General features: G+C 34.0%; 1 protein-coding gene and 1 long non-coding RNA gene across 2 annotated transcripts in view; one reads left to right on the top strand and one right to left on the bottom strand.

The window, feature by feature from the left end:
• LOC110372403 (uncharacterized) overlaps positions 1-19,831 on the top strand; it is a 562,146-nt gene that overhangs the window by 8,700 nt on the left and 533,615 nt on the right. The window lies entirely within an intron of this gene.
• Positions 2,327-9,290, bottom strand: LOC135118799 (uncharacterized). The gene is made up of 3 exons (XR_010277789.1): positions 9,183-9,290; positions 7,408-7,556; positions 2,327-2,530 (listed from the first exon to the last, which is right to left on the bottom strand). It is a non-coding gene; the product is annotated as an uncharacterized LOC135118799 (long non-coding RNA).

Below are 19,831 nucleotides of genomic sequence, written 5' to 3'. Positions count from 1 at the left end.
GCAATTTGCAACTTTATGTTGCTGACACAGGAACTATTTGAGAAAGGGATTCATAGCTAATAGTGGTCCTTTGTTAGATCCTTCTGAACCCTTTTGTCGTTGAGGCCGTAAATTATCTATTTAGGTTTGCATTTGGCGATAAATTGCTTTTATTCAACGAATCGTAAAAAGAAACATGTCAACACGATATTATTAAAACGATATTGTATTCAGACGCGAATGTCGCATTCAAAACGTATGTGACTTCAATCAAAAGCTTGTCTAGATCTATGCGTTTGTTCCTACGTTAGTTCAGAAGTATCTTCAATAACATTTCGAACTGAAATACCGATGTTATCCACAAAGTTATTAGAACACGAATCCCTTTATCTAAGCCATCGGATGTACTGAGAGCCGTTCTGAGTACTTACCTAATCTGTACGGTTGCTATCTCGGGTCATAGGCCAGCAGATACCGTAAGTCGTATGCCAAAAGCTTCTAGCGATATTGCTACCTACGGCTATCAAACTAAGGTAAATTTTCCAACGAATAGATTGGAAAGCAACGCCGGAGTTTCCAACATACCACATTTTGTTGAAGAGTACATTTTAAAGAACTCTCTTTGCCGAGTTCGACCTATTTCTGAATGTGATTGATGATTTCAACCCCTAATTTTATCGAGAGTACGCTCAACTTGAATCTTATCGTAGTTAGAATAAAGTTCATAACAGATTTGTTATTGATATTAAACTTTCTATAATATTATTGTAAAGTTGCAGCTGCAGAATTCGGGTAGCATATTTTTTGGAGGGAAATTAAATGTAGCAGTACACATTAAGACAAGAACCAGGAAATTCTCAAGAGATAAGTAAATTCTGACCTAGTTAGCTCAATTGCTAGAGTTTGCCTCTAAAACGTGGAGTTCTTGGCGTGAATAGTAAGTGGAGTAGGTATTTCCGAGCATTCCTTATCTGCGTCTTAAGGATGTTACTAGACTTAAATCTTTTTATTCATGGTGAACTTATTAAAGCCACCGCACACAATTAATATTCTAAGTGCCTATAGGTACCTAGTTTTAAATCAAACTGTACCTACGTACATTTTTCTTTTACTTTCTTATAATAAGATAAAATATCATAATAAAACAAAATGTTTATTTGGCTTCATTGGCTCCACAACTCGTAACGTTAGGAAAATAATACTCGGAATACTTGTAAAAACATTATCAAGGCTTCCGCCATAACGTTGAGTATTTCCTTACCATTTTTTTTGCTGTCACATCCGTTTGTTCGGACAATTAGCTTGTTCCCTTGCCCGACTTTTGTCCTCCTTTGCATAATATCCTTGAACACGACTTAATTTCTTTAGAGACAAATATTGCTTTTTTCTTCGTTGCAAATTAAGATAGCAACGTCCCTTTTGTTGCTCGAAATCTGAACGTGAACGACTACTGGAACTCTTTACCGAGTTAAAAATGCTTCTTAGACTGTGGAAATTAAAAATGAATTTACTCTGAAATTCTTCTAAAAGCACAATGGACAAAGATAAAAGGAGGAAACTTAGTAACCCGACTGTTCATTATACGCGCCATTAAGTCCATTTTCACTCGACTAAGACGAGGAGTTAATCTTCCTGATACAAGGTATGTTTTCGGTTTTTTAAGCTTACCATTTGACATATCCGTCTTGCATCGTTGAATAATGGCTTTGGTCCATTAAAATATCTACTTCGGACGCCCCTAAGCTTCTAAATATAACATAACTGTATCCCTTGACAGCTAAATGTTTATTTGTGGGAATTTTTTGTCTTGGAATGACGTTTTTTTGTGTGTAAGGCGGTATCATGCGGGATTTTACATGTTTGAGTTGTGTCGTGGTGAGTTCTCCTAAGTATTATGTTTGTTTCTTTAGATTATGCGCCATGTTTTTGGTATTTTGAACATGGAGTACATGTAGAGGACTGAGTAAAGCTTTGTACTTAAGTACATGTTAAACGAATTTTTATATTATGTCGTTTGCTTAGTACTATTCGGATATGGCATGTGGTAATTCTTTTCTGAAAGCCTTGTTATAAAAATGAATCCGAGGAATTAATTGTTATATACAGCGTATATTTTTTTACAAGAGAAATCCAAGTTGTTTCTGAGTACATTAAAAGTTTTCAGCTCTAACAGAATTGAGCCTAAAACTTAGTTTTCTTGGAATCCAATAGAAACTTCAAGGAATATTCGTTTTAAACCCATGAACAGTCACGAACAATATCGACAATTTGAAGACAAAAAGTGATTTCTAAGAACCTTAAGACTGCTAGTTATAAGTTCATTGGTATTCAAATGACCAGAGAGTAAGTATTTTTATCTCGCCGACGTCAAGTTTATCTTTTATTTACTTTAGAAATTCTACCATTCCGTGTCAGAATTGTCGTTGTATATTATATTCCTGTTTGTTTTATGGCTGTTTGTCTTGGAGCTTGGAAAATAGCTGTCGGTTTTACTCCCGGAACACGACATTTCACCGGCATTTGTTGAACAAACTTGTGTTCTCTTGAAAACCTGAAATTGTAATCAGTTTTATTCATGCACTTAACTGCTTTTACATCAGAATAGTTTTATAGCATATGACGTTTGGAAAACTAAATTAATTTTGGGCGTGTTTCTCTGTAATAAAATTTCTATCAGCTCTCATATCTACTTAGTAACTAAATATATTTATACCGTGCTTTTCGGTGTAACCTAGTTAAAACTTAAAATTAATTAAGAGTTTAATTTTGGCTAGTTTGTAAGTGGTATCGTCGGTTTGTGACCTGTCTGCAGTCTCAGTACTTAAAGTTTTTGAACTAATAAAAACTTCATTTAAGAACACAAAGGTACTTTTATTAGATTCGTTGTGAATCTGTTTGACTTATTTTCTGCTTGACAAAGATTTGACCTTAATCAAATTAAATGTCAAAAAGTTTTCACTGATAAGTTTCTGTCTGTCAACTTCTATTCCAAAGAGAATACCTAAAAGCTATAACTGCCCTCAAACATAGATCAGATAGACCTATTTCTTAAACTAGAAAAAGTAGCGCCACTAAGTTGACATTAGTAGGTACTTGTTGATACAATATACATTGTGAAAAGACTTACTGTTTATAAACTATCATTAGAAAGAGTAAAAACGCCTCTTCACTCTAAAATAGAACAATAACATCAACCTTAAAGTACCTATGAACACAATGTTAAACTTAAAACTTTACCCAATTTGGGTAAAAGTTTTCTACATCATGTACCACAGATATCAAGTTTTACGGTCGTTGAAGCATGTCTAAATATGCGTGCTCGTGAATTACTTAAAGCTGACCTTGCCTTGTTTGACCCTTTCGTTATGTATGATCTATCTGCCTTGCCTGAGCTAATATAATTTTATGTAATACCTATGTTTAAGCCATGTGAAACAGTATCTAGATGAAAGTTATTGAACATTTTATTTGTTCGTAAATGAAGAATAAAATGCTGTCCGTTTCAATTTTAAAGCTATTCAGTTTTCTACTTAATGATGTTAACACATTTCGTTCTTTTTTCCAGAAACTGAAAAATTGGGACCTTATCTCACTTTTTGAAGTTCTAACGATGGATGCAGGAGTTTTGATTTATTATCTTAATCTATTAGTGTTGAAACAGTAATTTCATGAACTCATGTATGACATAGTAATTGTAGTATACTATCTTCTTATTAGTTACAGAATCCATCTCTTCATACATTTCATTATCAGTTCTTCATTACATAATTTAGCATGAAATTATTATATAGGTACTCAAATCATCATCGCCAAAACTATTATCTGGATAGCCACCATCGTTGAGGGAATCATAATATATAATATTAATTACATCAAAATACAATACTTTGAAAGTAGCTTCTAGCGTAATGTTTAATTTCACAGTTTAGATATAAACTGAGTTAATTTCAAAGAAAACCATGTGAATTTCTAATTCACATCTATCCAAACACACGACAATCGAAACTAACCGTTACGGAATCGTGACAATTTCCAAGTCGTCAAGTAAATTACATATGTTGTTGTTGTTAACGGTACTTCTGATGATGTTTCTTTCCATAACATCATTCATATAGTAACGGAATAATATATAGAAAGGCATATAGACTTATAAACTACTGCTGCCATATTAATGGCTATGACCCCTTTTGAAGGCTGATTCCAAATCTTTATTCTTATATAGGTAACCTTCTATTTACTACTCATTCCTATCTTCAAGTCACCTGATACCTGATATCCATCAGTATTCATCGACCCTTTTCGTTCCGTTATATCTTGTTTTTTTGCCTGTTTTGGTATAGGCATAATAACTTAAGGTTAATTTAATCTATGTTTCTTATTATGTACTTAGTTGTCATTTTGACAAAATTATGTGTTCTAGCAATGACTTTGCTAATCCTCAGCTTGCCTTGACCTTCGGACTTTCATCTCTTATATTCATAACTGACACTCAATAAAATTATTCCAAGAATCTATACTCATTTTCGCTTAATATTAATTAAGTTTATGAACCCTCGTAAATCTGAAGTTTGGAGACCAATCGTCCTCAAGATTTGTTGTCAGACATGTTTGACAGCTGTCGAAAATTTTAAGCCCTTCCCCCCAGTAGTCAGTCGTATAATTTATTTTCACTCATAGCGTGTAAACCATCATTTATGTTTTAGTAGTATTTCATAGTACCTGTCATTTGGTGTTGGAATGTAATTTATTTTACACACGGAATTCTGTTGGATAAATTACGAGGTTTGTATTTTCATAGTTTTTATTTTTATACTGGCAATTAATAACTAAAGGTTTTTTTTTCTCGTGGCTTTCAGGACTGATGGTTTTTCCTTTAACGCAAATTTGTTGTTTCTGAAGAACGTGGTCGCTGAAGATTTAAAGAACCTAATGACTGCCAAAAATTTCAATGAAACCCACCAAAAAGCGCCTGAAGTCCAAATTTTATATGAAGATAGAACAAAACTGCATGAATTATTTCCTTCAGTATCCAAATTAAATATCTAGGTAGTAAGAACATAAAATACAACTAACTAACTTAGTCATTCTACCAAGTTATTCTGAATTGTTGCCACAAAATACAGCTTACTGGAGGTACTTAGCTTTTAGAAGCTAGAACAACGTTAATACTGGCTTTTACTTTGCTTTAAGCACAAAGCACTTTTGCTGTCCACAAGTATTCATTCAAAATTGTTCAGATTAAATAAAGCTTCATTCGGAATACTCCCCAAAAGTTCTAGAGTAAAATTTCAATAACTAGCTTGCCAAACTTTGAAGCATTTTAAACTAATTTCCGATAGAAATGTTCAAAAGACGGTAACTCGTAAACTGAAGTTCATGTCTAATATTAGTTTTTGGTACCTGAGTAAGTAGTTTTATGGTTTTGGTACCAAGTTAATTTGCGGCAGTTATTAAAATAGTTAGTGCTGAACATTTACCGTTTTGAGGGATCATTTGGATTTAATTGGAGATAAAATTTCGAAGTAACGGTATTCCGAAAGTCTTGCGTGTATTGTAGAAATTTGGTAAAGCATTTATTATTTTTATGGATAGTTTTCACATTAAACTTTCAATCCATTGAAGCATAATTTTGTTCGAAATCCAAAAACTTTTCAAAATAAATTGGATGGCTCAAAATAAAGTATATACGAGTATTTTACAAAGTAGAGTTTTCGAAAAAAGCATAAATCATATTATAACAAAATTATGTTATAGTTTCTATACTATTACGAATACGTATATCTTTGGATCTTCCCAAGTCGCCCGCTGTGCCTAAATCACACAGTTTAATTTAATAGCAAACCACCCACTTAATTAAATAAGGCTGTGCTTGAGAAATTATGCCCTTGTATGGGTTTTTTCTAAGTTTAGATAAAACTTAAAGGTAAGCTTACTACATTAAGAAAACTATTTAATCTATCATTTGAAATGAGAACTACAAAACCTAGAATAAAATGCCACATAATAAAAACCTAAAAACCCACACTTAATCAAAAGAAATTCTTCGCTGTGGGAACATAAAAATCTTACCACGAACGTCTCAAAAGTGGTATCAATACGTGCTTGTACAAAGGCGTAAAATGAACCGTATAATGAAGAGTATCGGGCAGAAAATTACAAGCCTTGTGGAACACATGTTTCCTAATAATAGGGAGGCGGGAAGGTGAGGGTTCTCTCAAGGTATAAGGTGCTCCTTTTTTATACGGTGAATCGCTTATCGATCGTTTTGTAGAGAATGGCCGTCGAAAATGTCTGAAGTTTTTTTTGTCGTTGACCGATGTGGAAGGTTGGGCGCCAAATTGCTTTTAATGAGATCGAGCCGGTGAGTCGGTTACATGACACTGATTTTTTTCTTACAGTTTTTAGGAGTATGAAAACTCTTACATATGAAGACAAGAGCTAGAAACACTAACTAAAAGGTCGTAAAATTAGTGCAATATTTACAATTCTGAATTTCGACGCCTTGTGCAATCAATTCAGAATAATTGAAAGATGTTTCTGATTGGTGACACATGTAAACTAATGTACCTTTAAACTCCGGTTTTTAGGGGTATTTGAAACCCCACGCAAAGTATCTAAACAAAACAGATATGTACCTACATACTTAAATACCTATATCTTTCCCCTTTGTACCTTCTCTGCCATGCATAGCTATAAACCAGTCCTTAAACGTTCAAAACCCATAATTACTCGATACCGTATTCTTTACCTGCTTAAAAATGTAAACGGTAATAAGGATTTTCCGCCACGTGTATTTTCCCATAGAAAAATAACTCTGTTGGGAATAAAACGACATAATATGATGTATTTTTAATGTTTCAAGAAATTTGCATGTCAAAGCTTTGTGATATGAATATTTTTGCTGGTTCGCGTGGTTGCGGGTAGTCGCGTTTTCAAGTTTATATTGTACATCGGTTCTGATAAATCTTTTAACTCCGTGGCAAATATGTATAATAAACTACTATAATAAACTATGTGTATACCTACAAAAAAGTAAATATTTGATGATACAATTAATTGATAAGCTCTTTGCAAAGAGTCAAAATCATCAGATGCATTGACATGAAAAGGTCAACATTAAATTATATTAAACTGAGACTAGAAATTATTTAAAGACTATCTCATTCCTTTTACGTCCTCGGACGTTAATTAATAAGCCTTGATAATGTAATTATAGACTTGCCATCTAATTAATGACGTCTATGACATCCAATGCTCATTAATATTCGTAATTATTGTTGTACTTTCAATTCTGAATTCATAATGTATTTCATGGGCGTGCTTATGGCAACGCTATCACGCGATTCAATGTTTGCTCACTCGGAATGGAAAGTAAATAATTTATTAAATGTACGAATTGGAGAAAGGCAGACTGATTTAATTACTTACCATAAGAAGTAAAGGGTAGGAGTCAAACACTCTGGCCTGCTCTATGGCGCTTCCAAAGGAACGTATAAACTTTGCGATCTAATAGTTTCTTTCCATACTTGAAAGTCCATATTCCCATATTCGTTAAGGAGACGGACGAAGTAACAGATCTAGAAATAGATGCAACATTGTAAGGCTGTGTGCGGTATTGCAATAATACAGCTTAAGTTGGCTTAAATTTTACATAGCGCGAAGACTTCGTAAAGTTATTATGCCTTTAAATATACAAAAGTACTGTCTGAAGTGGCGTCTTGATCTTAAGCCAAAGAATGTCTTTGAATGCTCTTTCTGTAGCCTTGCAATAAACTTTTATCAGTCCCTTTCTCGACAATTCTGCAGGAATTTTTTTATTTTATTTATCACTGTCTCCATATAAAAACGATCCCTAGATAACTATAAATACGTTTAATACACAGACAGATCCTTTTACCGTTTATATGTATTTTGATGTTTTAGTGTATTATATTCCAAAGGTCTCGGATTTGAGGTAAAAAAACAAAAGGGGCGCAAACAAAATATTCTGAATAATTTTATGGATTCATGGAAAGTTTTTTTGTCTTTCGGCTGATCTTGACCCGAAAAGTAACGTAAATTCGGTATCTTTTGCATTTAGAATGTTTTTCTTTGGACTTTTACTTAGGAGATACTGATCGAATAATGGTAGGCATTCGAAGTCTAGAAATGTTATCTTATAGGATTGTAAAATTTACCTTGATTTTGCTAAAGCCTAGTTAGTTAAGAAATGTTTGATCAGCATTAAAATTTATTAGTACATTTAAGTATACCGAATTAAACACGATTCTCTCTATTTATTACAAAGGAGCCAGTTTTAATAACGAGATTTTGGACGTTCAAGCATTACTCCCCCGCTGTGCCGTTTTATTACTGAACAACAGAAAATATACCTATTATAATAATGGCTCCGTTGATCTGTATCAGCTGCCCATCTTCCACGACAGTAAACCGAGGAGGTAGGTACAACGGTAATACTGAGAATAACTGTTACGAAGTTAAGCAATGGCCTGACAACTTACGCATTAATCTGATAGTAGAACCTGTCGGTTTTCCCTCTACGTGACGCTAAAAAATGAGGAAGCTGCCTCTTTATTGTTTCGGCGGTCACGACTTACAAAATTAGCAAAAAGTTTATGACCTGCCTCTGATGATAAATGATAACATAAAGCCTTGAAGTCAGCATTTCAACGTAGCATAAAACGTAAGTATTCCACAGTTTATTTTATGCATAGAAATTGCAGTGTGTTTCCCATATAAAATAACTTTATATTCAACAGTTTTCTAGCGAAACGATCGATTGACAATACGTTAACTGAATTCAAACTACAAAGTACCCGCACTTTTATCGTCAGCAACTTAGTTTAACTGCTCAATAAAAGCACACCACACTTCCTTTACCGAACGGGTAACTGCAGATAAAAAATAAATGTACCTATTTATACTTTATTTGAACATTTGTTAAGACCACCGCGTTAGCTATATTTCTTATAGTAATTGCTATGAATTTGTGAGCATTTTTATCATAAGCAGTAGAACGTTTTTTATAATTTTCAACAAGCATTTCCAGAGGAGATCTTATAGATTACGCAGTGTTGCAAAAAATAGATTTACCTTCATTTTTGACTTGGGAGATCATTAGAAGAATGAATCTGTCAATAACATTCTCTCCCGCTGTGGGTGCAGCAAGAAGGAGTGTCAATCTTTTACTGACTAAAACCCACCTTTCTTCTGGAGCCGCTTAAGTACCAGGGCCACGGTAACTCAACCCCGCGGCCTATCTATTTACACATACCTACGTATAGCTTTTTGTGTCTATCTGATCGTTCACTGAAAACAAAATACAATTGTTACAATTCCAAAATAACAACAGAAAAAGTCAAGAGTGCCTAAGAGGATTCAACCCACAACTCTCAAAATATCGTCAATTGTCGCTGACGTGGCAAAATTGGACTGTTAACGGTATTCTTAATAGCTCTCAAAGACATTTTGACAAAAACCGTAGACATCCATTCGGTAAGTACTATTTTACCTTTATTTAATAAGTGTTTTTGTACATTTCTTTGTTGAAAATGTTACTTGTTGTTATTCAGTACCAGAATTTATTAAATCTTATGTACTTATTAGAAATACGTCCTTTATACGAAACCACTGTGTTTTTAGTTTTGGACTGTATATATATGAAACTATTCGTTTTCCCGCGGCTTCACCCGCTTCCCTTGGGAATTTTTCAAATCGGTCCAGAAGTTTCGGAGCCTTAGAGGTACAAACAATTAAGGAAAAAATGTTTCCTCTTTATTATATTAGTATAGATGAAGTGACTACAAATAAACTTTTAAACTCACTTCCTTATCTTTAATTAAAATAATATTGCCTCACCTGTCTACTCGACTTTTGTAATTAAATTGAATGTTAATTTTCACCACTTCCTGTTTCTAAAGAGCATGTAATATGCTTGGAAGAGAAACAAAAACTTTAGTACAGATATGCCGCCATATTGGATCTGCGTTCGTTATTGAATCTTTATTATATCTACATAAAGTTATGGGTGATGTCATTTAAAATCTTAGCGTTACGCTCATTAACTTTATTTGACTTGATCAATATGTTAATTAAAGTTTTTTTGTTAATACCTACCTACATGACTGTCTACATTTTTTCGGCTCCTAATTGACATCCAAATGTATAAATGAAAAAGAAATCTACAATATTTAATATCAGCCTTCATGAATCACTTTTAAATATATTTTTTTATTGATTTGAGTCAGTCTTACCGCATCCCATCTGCTTCCAGACACGATAGCTCCTATATTGCCCGTCTTACTCACATCGACAGATGTTATTAAGATATCCAGAAATAATCCACCTACTGGCTCTACGATAATTTTGGATCTTAATTAAGTGTATTGGCGAGCTCTCGAGTGAATAACAACACCCCATATCTCCAAATTGTGAGAAATATAATTCAGAACCGTATTTGAAGAATTTATTTGTGTTATTATGACTGTAGATATCAATTAAAGGAGCTTGGGAATTTTCCATAGCTTCATTTAGCCTCAGGATTGCGTTTCATTTCCAAGATAAGAGAATTTTCCTTGATATCAATACTCGAGTGCCATAAAAGCTTTATCGTATTCTTTTCTGTGTTCATTCTTTAATTCGTTTCCGTATACCTACAAATTGTTAAAAGAACAGATTTTTTAATAAAAAGCGGTCCAGAAAACCGTTAAAATAACTGACAAAATATTTCAACTATCACGTCAAATAATTCCGTCGCTAGCCTGAACTTTTCAAAAGCGTTGTTGCTGAGCTATCGATTACATAATAAACTTTCGGGATGATATCCAACGTTAATACTCAGTTCCTGCATCCATCAGCATGAAAACTATTAGCACAGACCTCCGATAAAAGCCGCTTTTCAGCTACATCGGGGAAATATGATTTTGCTGAACGTAGTTTTTCGATGACATTATGCTAATGTTTCCTGCCCTACATCTCGTTTGAAAGTGGCTCTTTGGCATTAATATGTCTTTGACTATACTACATTTGGTTAGCCATTTTAACTGAAAGTAAATAGTGTTGTTAAATAGGACTGTTCATACAATTACATATTAAATAAATAAAAAACTGTTTAAAATACCTAATGGTTCAATCGCTAAGTAATTGTTATTGCTGCAGGTATTTACATTGATTATTATCTCAACTTAATTTTAATCACATTTTATTAATAAAACGTCATATATCAAGATTTTTTGTCTTTGGCTTGATACTTATTCAAACGGGTTATATGAACAATTTGAAGCTATAAAGTAGTGAATATCCACTCGTGTAGTCTACAAGCAATAGATCTGCCAGCAATTTTCTCAAAATTCCAAACTCCGTAAGCAATTCGATCACGGAGTCCATAAAACTTTAACTACCGTCGTATATCGTGACTTAAAAACATAACCAAATTTAACATGTCGTGTGCCATAAACTAATTGAATTGTAGCGCAATAAAATAATTTAATTACTCGTCAAACACATTTTAAGCTGGTAATAGCCAGCCTGGCGTCTCTTAACGCAATTAAGACTGCTTTACATAATCATGAAATATGCGTTGCGCGAACGTTAGATAGTATTTTCATCTGAATACGTAGTACTTAAATGAGAAAATTTATAACGGTTTAAATTCAAGTTATTTTTTAAACATAGGTTTAACTGGACTATAAAGTCTGAAATCACCAACCCACATTGAGCAAGCGTGGTGATTAACGCTCAATCCTTCTCTGTGTGAGAGGAAGCCTGTGCCCAGCAGTGGATAAAAAAGTGATGATTATAAGCACACGCAAGTGGGCAGGCATTTCCGTATCTAAAATATTGAATAGACTCAAGAGCGCTTATGAATAGAACTTTGTTTTACCATTCTTATTATAGATCTTCATTGTATCAAGACTTGAAGCTAATAAATATGCCAGCGATAACACAAAGATGTTAATAACACATCTAAAATGTATCTCGATTTTATAAATAGTCAAACTAACATATTGTGTGGTCTAGATCTTAGAAACGAAGTAACATCTGCTACGAAAAGTCCAAATAGGTCAACACCAAGCCATAATGCTAGTCTGCCACTCAATCAAACTCTCGAACCTATAATGTACTCATCTAACTTATGAAAGTACTGCTTATCTAGATGTACGGTAGACCGCACATCAGTGGTAACTGTCATGCAGCTTAACTCAATAGTAATAAGTACGATTTTCCTATAAAACTGTTACCACTGACCTGAAGTTGACTGTACGTCATCAAAATTCCCTTTTTTCGTCAACAAGTTTTGCTTATGTATGTAAATCCAAAACATCAAACATAGCGTGACAACACAATAGGGCTCATCCGACAGGATTGACTAATTTCTAATTGTAACTCAGTACGCGCGATCCAATTCCGTTTGGAGCAAAGGGATTAAATATTAGGCCAGAGACACAGGTGATCGACTAAACCGTTGGGAATTAGGATTTAATAGAACAATTTGGAAGTTATTAATGTCACTTAAACGTGTTTTATTGCTTTGACATCGGTTAAAGCCATTTGTTATAGTCGGAACTTGCTGATACCTGTTCCGACTTGTACCTATTCAATCAGTTATTTATCAAACAAATCGCTTCCAGAAATAATACCTATTAGATGTGTTCCTCTTGCAAAACTTCCAAAAGGCTACTACAGATATAAAAGAACTTCTGAGTACATCATAGATTTTTACAACTTTTAGATGCTACCGATAATTTTGGTACACAAACACATAAAACTCCAACGCTCATCTTGTGTTAATAAAAAACTGTTGATGGGAAATCCTTCTCGCCAGATCAAAGCACTCATTTACAACAAATAAGGTAGTCAAACACAAGATCATAAGTTCCTGATGCCGGAAATAACTCAGACGGAGCGGTTTCCCTCCTACAAAGCCAGTGTTGTGACAACGCATCTTTTGTTTACTGCGCTAATCACGGATTGAATATTTAAAGCATCGGTTAAACACACTTCGAACAAATGCGTTTGTTTGAGTTACAATTTCGATGCCCGTTTTGAAATGTACGTAATTTTTGAAGTTATTTTGAGTGTCTTGTTTGCTTAATTTGGGAAGTGAAAAGTTATTGTTTGTTTTGACAATTCAAGTGTAGCATATTAGCTTTACGTTCGGATGTTTATTTATAATCTCGAACTTATGAATATTCAGCTTAGGTATATTGAGAAACGCTCTCAAGCAATGCTTTGACCAATAATAATGTGTATTTGTTTTAGAAACATAGTGTAGGGAAACGTATTGTAGCTACAACATAATTCCAGCGAAGAAAATGATAGATCACCAGCATGTTGCCAGCAACATATTGAAAGATTTGGAGTAAAGCTTCTTAAAGCCACATCATTATAACGATCCATTCAGCCTGAACGACCAAACTATCCGAAAGTCGTGCAAACTTTTTTCTTTCTGCTCTCGAAAAACAGAAACGAGAATCTCCTAAATTCTTAAAAGCCAACTTTAGGTAAATTTTAGTAGCAAGCTGGGCACGTTCTGTCAACTTGTCACGACATAAGTGACTCCGGCGTGCTCCAATTATGCTAGCAGACATGTCCACAGTCCTCCAGTGACTTGAGGGGTTTACGGGAACATCGCACGTATGATTTAGTTAGCTTTGGGACCAATTTGAGACGGTTTTGAGGTCAAGATGGTGTGTGGAGTTGACTGTTTATGTTCAACTGAAGTTTTAGCTGGATTAAATGTTTTATGAGCCGTTTGTTATGATTGCGGGCGCTTCGTAATTAATTTTGTGGGACTTATGTTAAACTTGTTTTGTGATTGTTAGCCTTAATCAAGTGTTCGACAATTAACATATTAAATGCGAAAACTGCAAAATTGGTTGGGTCATTTTGAAGCGGACAGGCCATCATGTTGGGGTATCTACATTTAGCGGATTTTAAATGTCAATTGATAATAGCCTTTGGTAAGTACTACTACAGGCACTAGTTTTTACAGATAACTTCCAAAGCGTGCTAAGTTAATTTTCCGGTAATATATAGGTGTCCTCAGGTTATAGAGCTTGTTTCATTAGGTTTAAATCATGATGGTTACGTCTATCCTACCTACGTCCTGACTATGACCAGCAGTTGATAGTTCCTAATATTGATTAGTCCTCTAACTTAGAATTCAGATTAACTTTTAAACTCCGTCTTAAATTCTTAATACATACATAATTCATTTCTTGTACCAGATTTTCGTTCTAGACGCCATTCTCTACGTATTTTATCTTACGTGTGAATTCGGTTGGAAAACTCCGAACATGTCACATGTTTTCATTTCACCATATATCATGTTTCCTGTTTCTGAATCTCGCCCGGCTAATTTCGTGAATTCATTCGACGAAGTGAATTAATTTTCACAATTCCACATTCGCATCACGATTCGCTTTACGTACGTACGTTAAGTGTTATATGATTATTTGGATCATCAAATTATTCGGTTGGGATTCAAAATGTAGGAGATTTTAAAACATTTTTCATTTTAATTCTGCGAATGGAAGGTGAATAAGTAATCAGTAGGTACTTATGATACTGTGAAGTCCTCTGATGCGTCTGTCTGTTCGCAGTAAACTAAAAAAAACTGTTGTTCAGATTTTATGCGGTTTTCACCAATCGATTTAGTAGTTCAAGCAGTAACTTTACCTAATTCATTAATGACTGTTCGTAGACGCATCCAGCTTGTGTTATATGGTAATTATTGTAATTTTGTATGTCTTCTTTCTTGATATCTTATGTCGATATGTGGGATAATAATACCAATGCCTGAGGACAAGTTAAGCGTGTGACGCGTAAAGAGCTTAACACGCGCGATCGCGTGCGTTCAACTAAACTTAGCTTTGAAATATACGCTCCTGTATTTTAATTGAGACCTTTTTCCTTTCTTTTTCAGGCTGTAGATTGTTTTTTTTTTGAAGTAACAAAATGTTTTAAAGCGTTTTACATTAAATACTTATCATGTTTAACAACGTCAAAACTTTAACTTAATGTGTAAGTTTACATGATGCCGGTTTTCCTGAATAGTACTACCAGTTCAGTTTTTATGGTTACAGAGTTAAAACATCTATAGACAAGGATTTTATTATTTTTGTATGAATACCTAAAGACCTGTGCTCACATTGTATGTGTTTTATTGTTACACATGTCACACACATATACAGTGCGAAAAACTGCTGATTATATAATAGGAGCTACTCAATTACAACTAATACCTACAGACTAGGAATTAATTATTCAATATAAAAGCCTTTTTGACCGATATTAATTTCTAGAACATCTATTATGAGATATTAATTTAGTCAGGTAATTAATTTTACTAAATCAAGTGCCAAATCTTAATGTCAGTAGTGATATTTGGTATCAAGGTATTGCTTCTCCTGAATAGAGTCATTGGCCATGATGCGGATTGACGTACGTCTGTCTGAGCCCGTCTTGAGCATGGATTTAACATGCCACTGTTTCGTAATCAATTCGATGTAGCTAATTAGGGCATTTACCTATTGTAATAAGTTAATCAGGCAGAAATTATGTGTCATGTGAATCTGCGGAAGTTAATATACATCGGGGACATATTATTACTTAACTGTTGTAATTATAGTTTTTATAAAATATATGAGTAGGTAAAATAAGAAATGTAAGTTTTCATTTTCATTTATTGACAAAAAACAGAAAATTGGAAGTCACCTTAATCTGTGGACTCTTAACAAAAATAGAAATGAGTATTAAAGGTAAGTAGGTAATGTCATAATGATAAAGGTACAAAATGAAAATAACGAAGATCAAAGTAAAGATTATATAACGTGGGAAATATTCAGGTACAAAAAGAAAGCATTCCAAGAGAGGTGTCAGTTTTTCGCGTTGTTTTTATATTTAATTCTTTGCTCTTTCGCCTCCAGGATTCGGGATTAATCCCTACTGTATAGGTACGAAACAAAGTAACCCAAAGACAGGATTATATAATATTCAAAAAGGTAATGAAAGTGATGAGGAACAAGCCAGCCTTTGTGCAAAAACAGTATACGATTACAGAAAATGGCTAAAGTAAATAATGAATTATATCCTCATCCGAGTTAGTTCATTAAAAATGTACCTTACGGTGTAACAATCTGAATTTTACAGTTACTTTTTAAATGTAGCAATTTGCAACTGGAAACTCAACACTTGTTTTGCAAACCGCTGGATAATTAGGTATCATCCGTAGTAGCAGCTACCTTTGTACCGTTATTTCGTTTTGTTTGTTTAGTAAGACTAGTTAGGAGTACCTAATTTTAAAGACTCCTGAATTAAAAGAGTACTGAGCCGAAAAAGTTTTAATTTTGCACTTTGAAACCAAACTGCTGAAATATAATGAAAACACTTGAGAAGTTGCAAGACACAGTCTCACAGAGATTTAATGACCAACGGCTATTGTCCCCTCCTATTAAACTCCTGTTTAACTATTTCGGACCCCCCTTCTTGTACGGATCCAAGACTATGCACCTCAAAAGAGCAACATTTTTCTTTTAAAGTGTACACTAAAATATGTCATTAAACCTAACGACCCCAAATAATGTCAAACAACTTGAACTCACAAAAACGCCAAAGGTCTGACAACGACTGCTAAGCAATCATTAAGCAACGGTTGTTCCATCCATTTGTATAATGTACTCACGATATAAAACACGCTTGGATGACCAGAACAAAGTGGTCAGATGCATGCTGCTGATTCGAATAATTATTATGTAATTTCCAAAGCATTTTTCTGAGAAATCCACTGTCGAAAGACAATAAAATTACAATTAAAATTCCGGGTGTACTTCTTGATATTAACACCACAATAAACTGAATTACATAGCAGAAGAATTAGGGCAATAAAACTTATCAATGGTGACAAAAATTCTATTTTTTACTGTCATTTTTCAAGAGACGGATGACTTTCAGAAATGAAAGGCAATTTAGAATGGTTTCAGCTTTTACAATGACGTAATCAGTTTACCTGCAGACTTACCGGTCGGCGACTTCGTTCTTTCTAAGAGTGACAAAACGAAAAGAAAACTCATCTCTAAAATCGAAAAAGACTGAAGGAAACTGTTATAGGTGCATAAAATAGAAGCTACCTATAGTAAGTTGTTCTTTCTGAATTTTTTTTAAAACTATTTTGACCATCTTTTAATTACGGGTAGGTACTTAGAAGTCTGACAACTAATCTTTCTACATGGCAGGTATCAGGTAAGCAATCAGATTAGTCAGGTTAGAGTGTTGGTTTCCTATGTTCAATTAATAGCCTTCCTAGAACTCCTTACAAAACTACATTCATCAGAACGAGCTTTAAAAAGAGCTTAACCCTAAAATGCGCAAGCCATCAGTGTCGCATGTGGCGTGAACTCGTAAAGCGTAAAGTTTTTATATACGACTAACTGATTGCGTGACTTTGCTTGCGTTTTAGAACATGTAACGTTTTGACTGGTTAAGACGTAGTGTGATTTTACACTTTGTAGTAGCCAGCTTTCATGCAGAACGTCGTGGTCTTTTTCATGCAGAACGTCGTGGTCTTTAGATTTTTACTTTATAAGTAGCCCTCAAGAAAATCGCAACGAAACCTCGAATTATAGTTTGTTATACAAACAACGGTATTTTCTCTTGAAAACTGATAAATACCTACTGATGACAGCTGACAACTGCCCAAAACATTCGGTAAGTACACTCATATAAAACGATTCGCTTGTTTTTAATAAAACACTGCCTAAATAAATACCGACAAAGACAACTTTACCTGTATCAGAACCAAAATGATTATTTAAATCCTGAAACAGCAAGATAAACCCAAAACTGTTACCAAAGCCTAATACCGCGTCATAGACAAACAAACAAACGATGGTTGGAGTATTTTACACGATTTTACAACCAAATTTACTGCCAGTGAGTAAATTTGCACGGATCACATTGATGTGCGTTAGTTTGGGATACAGCCGCGTTTGTGGCTCACCAAGGTTTGTTTTACATGTTTTTTTTACATCAACGTTAAATGTTATTAGGGTCTAAGAGCATTTTTATTGATTGTTTTTATGACGCTGCAGGCGGGTTTTGCAATGTTTCTACGATTTGTTTATTTTAAGGTGGGATGCGTGTGGTGAATTTACATAAAATGAGCATCACCTTAACCTTTCCTGGTTTAGAGGAACATCTATAAAATAGTACGTACCTATGTTACACGACGTGAGGCTCACAGTTCCGGGGCACGGGTAATGAAATCAAACAGCTTATGAACTTTTACCTAACTTTCCGTTTATTTTCGTAGGCCAGCTGACAGCCAAATGACAATCAAAAATAAGAAAAGCTATGTTTTTGACACTTTAATATTTGAAGTAGGTACCTACTGTTCGGCCAGCAGCAATCTATAATTTAAAAAAAAAGAAAAAAAAATATCTATACAGTAGTAGCTTTTTGACAGAAAAAACACGTTCTAATTTTAGAATCAACTCAGGCATTATATTCATTGCTAATTAGTACACTCAATATTCGACGACCAATTCTGCGTTCACATAAAATAAAAACAAGTCTGTTTTATAGCAGACTGAAGTCAGACTTAATTCTAATCAAGGTAGTAGTCGTAAAGTTTTTGATAGCCAATCGTCTCATACGATCTCCATTCTAGATATTAAAAATGGTTTTGGACTTATTCAGCAAAACAGATTTATTTTACCGAATTGACTGCCAAATTATTAGTTTTATGAGTTGTAAAGTTTTGAAGTATTTCGTAATTTTATGTCGTACACATAAAACTATTTATTTAATATTTGGTTGGTATCAGGAAGATATGGAATCTTTGTTCTACGTCTGCTACGTGCAAATGTGGAAATGTATCATTATCATCGTCTTTATCGTTCTACATCTGGGCACAGGCCTCCTCTCGTGAAAATGTACCTATATGTTTTCTTTTCTCCTTGTCTTCTTATGTTAAAAATGGCACATAATAACATAGTTATACATATGTAAATAGGTAATTACATAAATGAAGATGATGGTGGCGGGCAGTGGATGGATGCGGGCTGCCCATGACCAGGATGGTTGGCGTACGGCGAGGAATTTGGAGGGCAATTGACTGATATGAAGAACAGCATAATAAATTGCGTGTAAAATATTCCACAGATCTTCAAATACAGTCAGTCCATAGTAAATACTTGGAGTGCCGCCATATTATAACTTAAAAGACGCTTGCCCTATCGTAAAACGAAAACTATAAAACTTAGAAAAAGCATTACCATATGTGCAAAAGTAATAAAAACACTGTTATCTCACAAAAGTATAGCCGTTCGGATGTTCCCGACAGTAAAATTATACAGATTTGGTATTTTGAAAGGATATGAAAACATCTTTTAATATTTCACATATTTTATGAAGTTTGTTTTACTGATTCTTGAGTGTTCTTTTTATTTTATTGTTTTAAAATCATATTACGAAACTACCTTTCTATCCATTTCATTTTCTCTAGCATTTTCGCGTTCCGTGGGAACTATCTACCAACTTCAAGCATCTGGATAGCCGCTGAATAATTCTTAAAATGGATCCGATAGTTCCTGAGATTTGCCGCGTTCAAAAAACCTAACAAGCAACAAACTCTTCAGTCTCATAATATTAGTACAGATATTTTGGTACAAGCGCATTAAAAACGTTAAAAACATTCTTCACCAAAATGTAAAATCGGAATGCAAATTTTTATTCGTCCGAACGACTTTCTCGCTTCAATAGGTCAAAATTGTCCTCGATTTGACAAAGGCTTGTTGATTTTTCTCCGATTTGCAAATTAAAGAATAACACGTCTTCTATTTGAAGGCTTTGT

The sequence above is a fragment of the Helicoverpa armigera genome, chromosome 26 (genome assembly GCF_030705265.1).
Source record: "Helicoverpa armigera isolate CAAS_96S chromosome 26, ASM3070526v1, whole genome shotgun sequence".
Classification (NCBI taxonomy): Eukaryota; Metazoa; Arthropoda; class Insecta; order Lepidoptera; family Noctuidae; genus Helicoverpa; species Helicoverpa armigera.
Note: the sequence above shows the minus strand (reverse complement) of the source record. Positions and strands in the feature narration are given on the sequence as shown.